The sequence below is a fragment of the Pinus tabuliformis genome, chromosome X (genome assembly GCF_031772625.1).
Source record: "Pinus tabuliformis cultivar Carrire ecotype Pingquan chromosome X, CPIR1, whole genome shotgun sequence".
NCBI classification, from domain to species: Eukaryota; Viridiplantae; Streptophyta; class Pinopsida; order Pinales; family Pinaceae; genus Pinus; species Pinus tabuliformis.
This window is the reverse complement of record NC_142308.1, coordinates 264636002-264650736: the sequence shown is the minus strand read 5'-3', so window position 1 is coordinate 264650736 and position 14735 is coordinate 264636002.

Here is a 14735-nt window from a genome sequence, read left to right as displayed (position 1 = left end):
TGTATTTGCATAAGTAATAGTCTAAACATTTTACAAAAGATGAATCTTTTTTGGTGTCTTAAACTAATCAGAAGTGAAACTAACATTTTCAAGCTACAATCTAACAACCATTGGTTTGAATGATGACATTGCAATTATCAATAGCTAACATTACAAACCCATGTTGTATTAGAGAATTTCAATGGGTTTTGGAATCCATTTTGCATGAGAAACAATGATTTTATGAAATTTCAATAAATATTTTATGTTTGGATTTTAGTAATTAAAAAATAGGAAATACCAAAATTGAAAAACATTTACTCTTGTTTTTATATAATGTGTCATTGTTATTAATTCATCTATACTTAGTTGTTTTCAATCAAATATAAAGAAGTCACAAATTCAAATCCAAAAGGGGTAGCGTATTTACACCTCAATAAATTTTAACGAGTAAATCATTGGCATTGAAGGGATCCCTTATTTCATAAACAAAAAAGTCCCATACATCAATTTGATATATGACTTGACTATAGCCTTAAAATTATATTTTTATTGTAATAATATCAAACCAATAATAATTTCTATTCAATCCTGTCCATAAATTTTATAAAAAATAATTAATAAAGATATAAAATACTATCCCATTTTCCATACTTATATTGTTTTTAAGTTTCAACTAAGTGATGTAAAGCATATGCAGCCAAAACCCTTGGCCATAGTCTACTTGTTCTATGTTTTGGAGTTTTTTGGATATATTTTCCAGTGAAATTTGGATGAAATTCAGGAGGAATTTGTTGGAATCACAAGTTTATGCTATGAATCTTCACAATCTAAGTGTCTCAAAGTTTTTCAAGGTGTTGAATCCCTTTATGCATTCAAAAACACATTTTAAACAACAAAAATTCACAATATGACAAAAAAAATCGTTGAATTTCGATCAAAAATCAATTGGTGTTTTTAAGCCATCATTCATACGCCTAGGAATACACCATCTTGTTATGTATATATTTATATCCAATCTCACATATAAAAAATGTGTGAATAGTCATAGAGTGTAGAATAATCATTAGACATATGAAGTCACCTAACATCAAAATTAAAAAACAAATCATTGGCTAATCTTGAAGAGAAATATACAACATAATATATATATAAGATATTTGATTTCCTTGAAATTTGAAGAGAATCATTGCAGAAAGTTGAGTAATAGATTTATCCTAATCAATTGTTTTTTCCTTCCTTGCATAGTTTAAGATTGGCAACCATGCTTTTTCCTCTTTGAATATGAGAAAAGGTTGGCCTTCGAATACTACCAATCAACGTTTAATGTGCTTCATCCTTACATTGAGCATGCATGGCTTGAAAGTAGACTGCTTCTACACTCAGTTGGTAAGCACTTTGGAGTCTCCAAATACATCAGTGGACTCAATTGATAACCATTTACTACAAAAAAGGACCCCCCATAGTTCTATAATCTTTCCTCGGGTATTAGTACCCTCCCCACAATACTAACTGAAATGGTAATATGTGTCAGGTTCATAACAATGTATGCCCCACAACCAAATACATTTTTTCATGCAGTCATATTAAAGAAGCCCACTAAGAATCTATTCCAAACATCCACCTATTTTATACCTCTTGGAGAGGCCTTATTAATAGGAAGACTAATTGAGTAGTATGCAAAAACCTTCCCACAAATATGCATGATTTCTACAAAAGAATCCTAAAAAATGACTGTGTTCCTACTTCTCCAGATGCCCCAGAATATGCATAAAGGGAAAGTGCAATATACCTTGTTAATCGAGATCCATTATACTAAGTAGCCTTCAAATGAATTGGAATTACATTGGGAATAGATTCATAACATATTTAACAATCCATTTCAATAGGAATTCATGAATGACAATTTTAGAAGAGCTGACTCACGTTTTCAAGATTTGTTTTGCACATCCCACATCTCCTAGGCCCAAGGAAACCTCTCTTGCACAAGCTATCCCAGGTTGATATTTTGTTTTTCCTTGCAAACCAACCAAAACATATAAGTTTGTGCGGAATGTTCCACTTCCAAAAAAATTGTTACCAACGGTGTTCCTCCGTAGTTGATGGAGCCAACGAGATATAATTATAGACCCCTTAAGATGAAATCTTCCCTTAAATAGATTTTCCATCCCATGAGAGGATGTAATAACTTTCATATAGAGTGATACCAACAATGTTTAAGTTATGAACATATTGATCATGTTTACGTTGCTACAACACCCTCCGAAATTTCACTACATGCAAATTTTGGAGCCTACCTAACAATTGCATCAAGTGTTTTAGTCACCAAGTGTCGATTCAAGTCATTCTACATGTTTCAAGTGTCCTTTACCATTATTAAGTGTTGTCACATTATTTGGAACATCTCTACTGCGCTTCATGTTTGTAACACCTTTGTTTGTTGTAAAATGACACTTTTGGTCGCAGTCGCACACACTTTTTTCATTGTACCTGGTGAGTGTTTGTAAACTAACATTTTGATGTGTATTTATAATTGTTCAAGCATGTCTAAGTTTTATTGATGAGTCAGTATGTGTCACACTTGATTTCATGTCTAAAGTCATTATGTCTACCCCTTGTTCTATCTTCTAGACTTAGATAAATTTTGGTTATACAAGTTACATTCTTAAGCCTCAATCAGGACTCCTTCATTGTTTTGAAGTGTGCATTGTGCCCTCCAAGATTACATAGCACACTCCTAAGCCTCATTCCCCTTCCTTATTCTGAATTGCACCCTCAAAGAATCCATTCCTCCTTGTTGAGCACATGGTGCATCATTAAAGCATATTCATGACTCCTTCAGCCTTTAGAAATGCGACCTACACCCTCCCTGACCCTCTTAAGCACATGGTGCACTTGGAAAGATCATAGCCTAACCCCTTCAACCTTCAACACTGCACCCTCCACCCTCCTTTCCTTTCTTGAGCGCATGAGCATAACCTAAAGCTCCAAAGATTCATCGCTTTTTCCATCGATACTACGCCCTGAACCCTCCTTGTCTCCCTTGAGCACACAACACACTTGGGAAGCCTGAATTCTCTTCCTTCATCCTTCCAACTTGCACCCTATTCCCTCCCTTGGGATTTTTCTCTCCTCTTTAGTGCATGAGCACATACCAAAGTCATGAAACTTCATCTCTTCAACCTTTTGAAGTGTACCCTTGCACCCATAAGTTCTTCTTGCTCTTCCTGGGCACACTATTAAGACATGAATAGAAAATTTGCATCAAACATGTTAGGATAGGAAATTTTTTAGGCTGATGTTTACTTGCCATGAGTGATTTTAGTTGTAGGTATTCCAAAACAACATGGAAAGCATGCATGTAGAAATCAGGAAAAGGGGGCAGTCAAAGGAAGCATTCAAGAATGAAGAACACATTGAAATCCTGATGATCAAAGCAGCCCAAAAGACTCCATGTGATCAAAGACCCTTTGGAGGGTGAATACATCAACAACATGGAAGCTACATACAAGATCTAAGACATAAGTGGCAACCTTGTCACCTATCAAAGAAAGTACATTTCTGGATTTTAGACATCTTTGGTTCATTTATGTTGAGTTAATCTTTAGAGTATCCACAATAATAACCGTATTTTGTCAACGTTTCAAATCCCAACAAGGATCCATCACCAGGACTATTTTGAATGATTATAATAGAAGAGCTTAATTAGAGGATAAATAGTTATAAGATAATTCGTTTGAAGGATGAGATGAAGGTCGGCCACTAATAAACTAAAACCTAAAATTTTTATTATAACAATAATTATTTTTTTTGTAAACTAAGGCAAGATTCTATTACTTCAAATAAGAGGAATATACAACCAGAGGCAGGTCACAACCCGCCCTTAAGGGAAACCGGGTGTCCACCGATAGTTTTTAACAGCCATCCACAAAAAATACATATCCAGTCTATCTAACCTTACAAAAATTCCAGCTATTGGGCCTACCAGCAAACTGTTTCGCCTTTGAGACATTACCATTCAAGATTACAAAAAAGTCAAAAAGAAAACTATAAAAACCTTGTTGCAATAGTTTCCATATCCTACTTATTCAGGGTGTCTGGCATGGGTCTGCTTTCTGTCTTGATCTCCATTCCATTTGCTTTAAACAGCTGCAGAATTTTGTCCATCTTTCTATCCTGCATAATCAGAGTCATCTGGATGTTCTTTAGTTCCCTTTTGAAGGTGGGGAAACCTTGAGCCAGTTCCACCATCTCTATGGCTACCTGTTCCATGGCTTTAGCCAATAGTCGCTTCATACCCCAGTAAGCATGCAAAGACTGCTTGTACAGCGACATTCTCCCTCTTGTGTGCCCTGGATCAGGGATAAACCTCTCCCAGTCCTCCATTTCAGGGTCAGAAGCTTCCTGCATAGCCTCCTCTTCTAAGTGATCTATAATTCTTCTAATGTGGGGGTTTGTCTCTTGAATATATGCGTCCTCTGCTTCATGCAATTTCTTCCTCATGTCTCGCTTCCCTCTTTTCCTGCCTCTGCTTTCACTAGCTAATCCTTCCTCAACGTCGGTTCTGTGGGTCCTGCTCCCTCTACCACCTCCTCCACCATTCCTTCCTCTACCCCTCTGTTTCCCACGTCCTCTCGTTCGTCTGCTTCTTCCGCGCCTTCCACCCGCTTCCTCTTCATTACCCTCCTGGTCCTCAAGCTTCTCTTCCGAATCCTCCGTTTCATTGCTACTGCACCTCCACTTACCTACTTTCCCGCCTGTTGCCCGACGCGGTTCCTGCTCTGCCAAGTAGTCTCTTATATCAAACTCCTGCTCTGATTCATCCGTGATATCCAGATAAATCCGCGGTAAGGATTCCTCTGCAACACTCTTTCCTTTCATATCTACCTCTGCAAGACCCTTTCCTTTCTGATCTACAGGCATCCCCTTGCTCCGCGTCCAGCGTCCTTCTCCCTGCTCTTGATTCACAGCCATGCTTGGTGTCGTAGACTGCTGCATACTCATATCTCGCTTCCTCTGTTTACAGCAATTCACCCCGAATTTCTTCCTTCTCTCCGCTCGATCGCATGCAAACCATAATAACTCTCTAATCCGCCACCCTTTCTTCTTAAAGCTTCGTTTCCGCCTGTCGACTTCATTAACACTTGCCTCATTTGCTGGGTCATGATGTGAAACGTACCCAGTCTCTCTGACGCAGCTACCTCTCGTCCTCGAAAGCTTACCCATATTCGTCCTTGGGACGAACATTCCACCCATATCTTGGTTAAACTCGCCGCCCCTAAGGTTAATTCCATCCACGCGCTTCGTAATCCCCTGTCCAGCATTAATTACCCTGTCTTTTCCCCTCCTATCCATAATAAGGAGGCAATTAATCATTCCCGTGTGATGCAGTCGCCTCATCATAATCCTGTCGAAGTATGGTTTGTAGTGCGTTCCACCTTGGGTCATCCTGATATGATACCCAGCTCCCATCAATTACTCTGTTCGGCGCTTCACTGCCCCAATTGGCTAATAAATCCGCTGCCTGGTTGCCATTCCGCAGGACATGATTTATCATTGCATACTCTATCCTACTCAGCAGCCCTTCTATGTCTTGTATGATCGCTGCTGTCCGCCAACTCGTCGCCACGTGATCCCACCGTTTGCCATTTCGTAATTTTCTTAGCATATCAATCGTAATCTTGGAGTCGCCTTCAATCTCAAGATTCCTGTATCCATTTCGAACTGCAATTCGAAGTCCATTATATACTCCCCATAATTCCGCTTCGTTGTTTGTCATGTCTCCTCCCCATTCAGCATACACCCACCGTGTACTACCTGTATTATCTCGAAAAATGCCTCCCCAACCTGCTTGTCCAGGATTACCCTTTGATGCCCCATCGAAATTCAGTTTGATCCGCCTGTCCCCTGGAATTCTGAAATGATTTGGACTTTGCACATGATATCTATTGCGCCTGTCGATATTGGGGAAGATCATTGTATAGTCAATATTCAACTTTGAGATTATTCGCTGTTCCTCCGGGGTCAGTTTCCAATCATCCTCATCCCATGCTTCAGACAAAACCGTTTCCTTTATCGACTTACATATTTCTTCCCAAATTCTTGATTCTTGGCAGCTTTTATCTCTAAAGATCCTTCGATTTCGCTCTTTCCAAACTTCCCATATTACAAAACCAACCACCAAATTCCATAGTCTCCTTATAACTTTACTTTGAAAATTCCCCTTTCCCCAGTGAAATAATGTATTCCGAAGGCTAGTTGGATCCCTATTCGTTTGACCAAAGAGCACCCTAATTTCTTCCCATAAACTCTGAGTGTAGATACAGCGATTGAGTAGGTGCTCCTGATTCTCTGTCTCTTTACTACACAAATAGCATCGTGAAGGTCCATGCATTCCTCGTTTCTGAATATTTTCCCAAGTCAAGATCCGTCCTCTGCAGACCAACCACGCAAAATATGTTATTTTAGGCCACCATTTTCCTTCCCAAATCTTTTTCCAGTCCATTATATCATCTTCCCTTTCCTCTTTCGTTTTCCAGTAATATGCTTCTTTGACTGTAAACATCCCCTTCATCGTTTTACCCCATCTGAGAATGTCCTTACCGTCTCTGATCTTAATTTTCCTCGATTCAATTTCCTGGGAATACCGTTGCCCTATCTCCAAACTGATACGATCTGCCCATTCCTGAGGCCTTTTCCACACTCGCCATATATCGTTTAAGGCCCCTCTGTGCCAATAATCTCTCACATATTCCATTCCTACTCTTTGCGCTAACACTTGAACCTCATGAAGATATTGGTTCCCATTCAGCTTATCACGTTGCTGCCACCCTTCCTCCCAAAATCTTGTTGTACTGCCTTCACGGATTTCCCAGAATGCTAAGTTCCTAACTATATCTTTATTACTTCTTGCAAAGTCCCATATTTGTGATCCTCGAGGAGTTTCTGCTATTCTTAAGCGTTCTTCAATTGTACCTGGCATGTCATATTTTTGATTCCAGATTCTTTTCCACAGATCAGTACCCCCCTGCACCCATCTCCACCATAATTTCGCCCCTAAAACCTGATTTATGACTTCCGGATCTCGTACTCCCAAACCTCCTTCCTCTTTCCGCTGGATTACCTTCTTCCATGAAACTAGAGTCCATTTTTTCTGTTGTTGAGGACCTCCCCAAAGAAATTTTCCAAATAGTTCCCTCAGTTTAGAGACAACGCCTTTGGGAGCAGCCATAATAGACAATGAATAGATGGGAATAGACAATAATACCGATTTTAAGAGGACAACACGACTGGCTAAATTCAACAATCTGAACGACCAGTTAGCTAATCGTTTTCTGATCCTTTCCAACAAGCTCTGCCAATTCTTTATGCGGTGTGAGTTTATATCCAGTTGAATGCCCAGATATTTAGTCGGTAATTCACCCTGTCTAAAGCCTAATACTCTGGTTAAATGAGCTTTGACAATTTCAGGTGTATTAAAAATAAAAGTACAAGACTTATCACTATTTATCGCCATACCTGAAGCATTCATAAAACCTGCTAGAACATTCTTGAAACTTCTCACCTCTCTAAGCGACGCTTCTCCAAATAGCATCAAATCATCAACAAACTGTTGATGTGTGATGACTAAATTATTCCCCCACAATCTAATACCTTTGATTCTTCTTTCGCTTACTTCCTTCTTGAGCTTTCGGCTTAATCCTTCCATAGCCAAGATGAATAAAAACGGAGAGATTGGATCCCCCTGCCGAATGCCCCTGGTGGCGTTAAACGGATCTGTAGGAATACCATTGACCAAAATTGAGAAATTCGGAGTAGAAATCATGCTAGTTATCCATACTATCCATCTGTTATCAAATCCAAAAGCTCCCAAAACCTCTCTGAGATAATGCCAGTTCAATCGATCATAGGCCTTAGACAAATCCAACTTCATAAGCATCCCTTTCTTTTTCCTCACTTTTAGAGAATGTATCACTTCCTGAGAGACCACTATACCATCTAATATTTGCCGCCCTTCCACAAAACCAGTCTGTTCAGGCGATATTAAATTGGGTAGAATATGTTTCAGCCGTTTCACAATCATGGTAGAGATAATCTTATAGATGACATTACACAATGCGATGGGCCTAAAGCCCTGTGGTTCTTCCGAGGTATTACTTTTAGGAATCAAGGTCAAAAAAGTTGAGTTAATACCTGGCCATATGCGCTGTCTCATTCTTGATTCTTCCACCGCCTCCAATACCTCTTTGCCTATAAAGTGCCAGCTTGCCTGGAAGAATTCAACTGTATAACCATCCGGACCTGGAGCCTTGTTCTTACTCATATTCATCACCACTTCTTCTAATTCTTCCATAGTTACTACCCGCATTAATGCCTTATTTTGATCCTCTGTTACTAATCTCGGTATCTCCCTACATATATTATTAATGGCCGCCCCTCTATCATTTTGATCTTCCGTTAGAATCCCTTTAAAATAGTCAACTAAGGTCTTTTCAATATCCATCTGTTCTATCACTCTTTCTCCTTCGGCGTTCTTAAGTGAAAAAATCCTATTCTTCTGTCGATGTTGAATCATGGCTTGATGGAAGAATTTTGTATTTCGTTCGCCTTCCCTCAACCAGCGTACCCTTGATTTTTGTCTCCACAAAATCTCCTCTTGTTTTCTTCTCTCCTCTAACTGACTGAGAATTCGTCCTTCCTCCCTACTCTTGCCTTCATCTCTACCCTCCAAAATTATCTTTTGTTGGATGTCCTCCATTTCTCCTTCTAATTTCTGCTTTGCCTCCATAATATTACCAAATTCTTTTCTATTCCAGTCTTTGATTTTTTGTTTAATTGCCTTGAGCTTCAATTGTATAGTATGCATTTTCCCTTTGCCTCTAATGTTACATTGTTTCCACCAATCTTCCAAATTCCTTATAAACTGCGGGTCTCTTAGCCAAAAGGATTCAAATCGAAAAGGTTTTTTCCCTTTTACCTGCTTTATGTCAATCTCTAACCGAATGGGCCAGTGATCAGAACCCAGGCTAGGGAGGATTTGAGCTTCAATAAACACATCGCAGTTTAAAATTTGCTCCGAGAGCAGAAATCTATCTAATCTGGACGCAATTTGGTTCTGTCCTCCTCGTCTATTGTTCCAGGTATGGATCCCATTCGTTGTATGTATATCCACTAACCTCAGATCCCTAATCATATCATTGAATTCCTCCATAGACGCATCCTCTCTCCTTATTCCCCCTCTCTTTTCTCCTAGAGTCCTGATCATATTAAAATCCCCACCTATTATCCACGGGGTATTGGGAATTAAACTTCTCATTGTATGAAAGTTCTTCAAAAAATCTCGCCGGTCTCTATAATTATGAGGCCCATACACTCCAGTAAACAAAATTCGTTCCCCCATCCCTACTAATCTAAACAATCCTGAAAGCATTCTAGGCAGAGTAAACCAGTGTTCAAAAATTACCTCTTCCGGGTTCCACAAAATAGCCAATCCCCCTGCTGTCGCAATGGCATCTAAGGCCATAACCTCATAACCTATTTTCAGCTTCCTAATAGTTTCTGTCAACACTTGACTTTCCATTTTCGTTTCCTGTATTACCATAATACTTGGCTTATCTTTTTGCACTCTATCCTTCAAATATCTCTGTTTCCCTTGACTATTTAGACCCCTAATATTCCAGCTTAGAACAATCATTTAAAACTTTTTAGGAGTTTGTAGAAATACCTCTGACAGAGGTATCACCCTTCCTGAGTTTACGAGAGTCTCTCCCACTGCTTGGATTGATTCATTTAACGTTCTTCTACCTTTTTTCCTTCCGCTCTTACCTTGACTGTCTCCTTCTAGACTTTGTGAGTCTTGAGTGTCTATACCTCCGGCCTTCTTATCCTTATAGCGTTGAAAGGTCTCCTTGTATAACTGCTTCTCTTTTTCTGGAATGAACCTTTCGTCCAGTTTTTTCCAATCAGTGAGTAACTTCTTCATTATGTTTTCTTCCTCTGTTCCCACTTCTTTTACAATTTCCTTACCTTTCTTTGATTGATCGAGAATTACCTCATCTCGTACTCCCTCCTCCCCTTCCGGCTCTCTGCTTGGGCTTCTACTTTTCCTCTTTCCATCCTTTATGATTTCCATTGGAGCTATCACGTTGATCTGTTCTTCCGGTTCCATTGGAGAGGTCTCAGTACGCTCCTTATCCTGTTTTCCGTTTTCACTCTCTTCTTCTTGCATTTGAAGGATATTGAACTTGTTCTTACTCCCAGTTGATGAATTCCCTACCTTGGACTGCTTGTTAGGATCCCCAAGATTTTGTTTCCTTCTCCGCTGTACCTCTTGGAATTCTTGTTCTTCTCCTTCCATCCCTTCTCGTGTTCTACTGTCCTCCTTCGTATCCTTTTCGCCTGCTCCTACGTTTATTTGTGGACAATCCCTTGCTAGATGGCCATATACATGACAACGTCTACACCGAAACGGTATATGCTCGTAATCAATAGGTTGCTGCCAAATTTCATCCTGATATTCAAGCTCGATAGATTCTGGTAAAGGGGCTGAGATATTCATGTATACACAAATCCGGGCATAAGAATTATATTTGCCCCTTTTCGTGGATTCAGCCACCTTCACAAAAGTACCAATTGAATTGCCAATTCCTTCCAATATTTCAGGATCCCAAAATTCATCCGGTAACCCAAATAAGCGAACCCATATTGGGGCTGCCATGATTTTCTCGTCATCAGGATTGTATCGATCCTCCCAGTAGCGTATAAACAACCCCGCATTATTCATAAAGTATGGGCCTTCCTCAAAAACCCTTTCCTTGTCCTGTAAATTTGCAAAAATGACGGTAAAAAATCCCTTAGCTCCCAATTTGAGATCTATATGTCCCCTTGGCTTCCATCGCTGCTGAATCCATCTCGTGAGGTCCCTTTCAGATGGCCAATATCCTATAAACTTACATATTAACGCGTGATCCCTCATGTAGCACCGATAATCTTCCAGCTTATTGTTTGGAATTACATACCTGGGTTTTTTCTGGGCTCGGGGAAGGCATTTGTTCACCAGCCGTGCTTGCCATTGATTCCCCATTACCGGTATTCCCTGTTTCATTTCCGTCGCCCTCCCATTCCCACTGCTATTTCCGGAATTACCAGCTGTTACATTGCTAAAGGAGGGGATCTCTCCCCTCCCCTGCCGTGCATCCATTACTTTACTCAGACCGTCAAAACCACCTACCCTCAGTCAATCGTTTCGTAAAAAGGAAAAGTACCTGTTCAATTGTCACCAAAATGCAATACCAACTGGACTCTGCTTCGTAACGGCGTTCCTAAAATTCCGCCATCATACAGCTGCCTCCGTAAACCCTTGTGCTGAATTACACCGTAAACCTTTGTGCTGAATTACACCGTAAACCCTAAGGTCATCCAAGGACACATGAATTTCAAATGTAATGTACACATGGCATAACATCTAATTCATGGAGAAGATAAGTCATTATAACAATAATTATTACCAAAAATGTTCTCTCATAATTTTTAACAATATTTAAAGTTTTTACTTTAATCCTTTAATAATTTTATAATACTCTAACGTTATTATAAACAAATGATTAAATTTTCAATTATTATTAATAATAAACAAATTGTTTTTATTAATTATAGAATTTTTATAATAATATAAATACTATTATAAATAATGAGAGTTATTAGTAATAATATTATTATAACTAATTAGTTTATTAATAACATTAATATTAGATTAATACTATTTAATATTATTAAAATAATTAATTAATTAATTAATAGAAATTATAATAATTAAGTACTACTTATTATTATAAATATTTAATAATAATAATGATAATTATTATTATTTTTAAATTTTAATTATAATATAAGATTAGATGGTTATTAAACTAATTAGCTATAATAATATTATTACTAATAAGGAGCTCTGCTTGGATGGCATACAAAGGATTTGAACCCTCGATGTTTGCCAGTATCTGCAAGATAATTTTGAGCTTCAGGCTTCAATATCTCACGCAAATGGGCCAAATTTTGTCGGTATGCGAGTCGGATCCAATGTTGGGAGCTTTGGAAATGAAGGAGGGAATGTGAATGACGCCTTGTTTTCAGGCCACCGACGTTCTTTTTTGTCATGCAACCCTTACCATATTGCACGATTTAATTTGCAAATACAATTATTCCTTCGTGGATGACCAGCAAAATGTTCTTAGGTTGGAAATAGGCAAGTGTCATGCCTTTGCTCTACCACATGGCCTCCCTGTCGGAGTCTTTGTCAAAATTTATTTTTATGCCTTTTTTCAGGATAGAGGTTGCTTTGCATATCTCATTTTATTATCAGTAGGATGTGCCGAGGGTGGATGGGACTTAGCATTTTCCCAACAAAGAACTAGTGTTGCATGCAAGGCAATCTGCCCTTTTAACAAGGGTTGAGCACAGATCAAAAGGAAAAATAGAAGAAGAGAAGAGGTGGGATTTATGCAGAATAGGTGCAAGGAATCATCCACCAAGTGAGGAAAGAAAAGATTTAACCCCAGATCCAGAGGATTTATATCACATCTTCATCAAAACCATATCTGGGAAATCGAAAATGATATGAGTTGGGGAAACAGATCTAGTGAGCGATTTGAAGAAAAAATCCCAAGAAGCTATAGGTATTCCTATTCTTTCTCAAAGTTTGATTTTCTCTGGGAAAGTATTGCAGGAAGTGATCTAGCTGAAATATTATGGGATAAAACGTGATTGCACTATTATTTTCAATCTAACATTACAAGGTGGGGCCACAGGAGCAAGCACAACAACAAGGGAAAATTTGACCAACAAAGGTCAAGCCTCATTCAAAGACATGGTAAGAAGGAAACCTGCAACACAGGACAATCAAGCCCCAAATCTAACAATTCCAGGACCATACATTGTAGAAAAGATGGAAAAAGTGCCATATTTCCCCATTGAATTATCAGAATTAAGTGATCTCTTCACTATTTTACAAACAAACACCATCATTTGTCACTTTAATGGATTCTAGCCAAAATATGAAGAGCTTAATGAATGGATCTACCAAAACTGGATGAGATAATGTGATATTTACCTATGCGCAAAAGGTTTTTTGTGGTCTAGTTTGATACCCAAAAAGACTACAACTATGTCATAAATGATGGGCCATGGTTCTGGGGAAGGGCCGGTCTCTTTGTTACCCCGTGGTTCTCTCATTTTGATGCAAACACAACAATGGTCACAAAAACGTTGGTATCCAGGTGAGGCTTCATAACCTTCCGCTCCCTTTTTGGCACCATCAGGTGCTAGAAAGCATAAGGGATTCCCTCGGAAGGTACCTAAAGACAGATCGAGAAAGAATGGACAAAGGGATCTTCACATTTTCACGTATCTCTGTGGAGATGGATTTGAGTAAAGGCTTCCCTGATTGCATAAATCTGACACATAAATATTTTAAGTGGATGCAGTGGCTTGATTTTGAAAATGAAACCTTTAGATGCAGAGTGTGCCACCAAATAGGACATCTGCAAAATAGATGCAAAGAAGAAAGCAAAAAAACAAAAAAGAGAATGCAAAAGAAAAAAGGATGGAAATTTCCAGAACCCTCTTTATCAGATGATGATGAAGAAGAACAGGATGAAACCCAACAACAATAGGAGACATAAAAACAACAAAGCTCATATGAGATGGGAGATGAAAAGGAGGAAGATCAGAAGAAGCAACCAAAGAATCCAAATTACTCAGTAGTTAATCTGATACTTGAAAGCCAAGTAGAAGGAAATAACAACAACCAAGGCACCGTGGAAATAAGCGACCACATTTTTCCAAAAGCTCTGATTTAGACAAAGAAACCTCAAATCTTACAAGTAATAATCAACTGGCAATCGTCACTACCCCTCCATCTCTCGGGGCCTGGCAAAAAGTTCAAAAGAAAAAAGGCAAAAAAGACAAGTCCAGTGTTGCTGGCAATATGTAATTTTAATTTTAATTTAATTTTATTCTTATTATTTTCTTTTTATTTTCCTAGGTAGCTTTGCTACTATGTGTGTGTCATGCACACGGGTCCTTCGGGACAACCTCCAAAATGCTTCAATGCATCTACTACAATGTAACTCTCTATTTTTATTAATAGAAAGTTGTTGATTTTTTCTTTGGGAAAAAACAATATTATTACTAATAAATTTCATTATTTATAATAGTATTTATATTATTATAAAAAAATTGTGATTAATAAAAACAATTTGCTTATTATTAATAATAATTAAAAATCTAATCATTTGTTTATAATAACATTAGAGCGTTATAAAATTATTAAAGGATTATAATAAAAACAATAAATATTGTTAAAAATTATGAAAGAACACTTTTGATAATAATTATTATTATAATAAAAAATTTAGGTTTTAGCTTATTAGTGGTCGACCTTCATCTCATCCTTAAAACAAATTATCTTATAACTATTTATCCTCTGATTAAGCTCTTCGATTATAATAATACAAAATAGTCTTGATGATGGATCCCTATTGGGATGTGCAATGTTGACTAAATATGGTTATTACTGTGGATACTCTGAAGCTTAACTCAAAAGTACATTTCATCAGTCACTACGAGTCCTAGTCATCAGTGATAGTGACTTGTCATGTTCTCACCACATGATGATGTGGAAATTATGATGTAATTTTGTAATTATTGTAAAGACAGAAGTATAAGTCCAAGAGTCATGTATGGAAAAAAGAACCATGTGA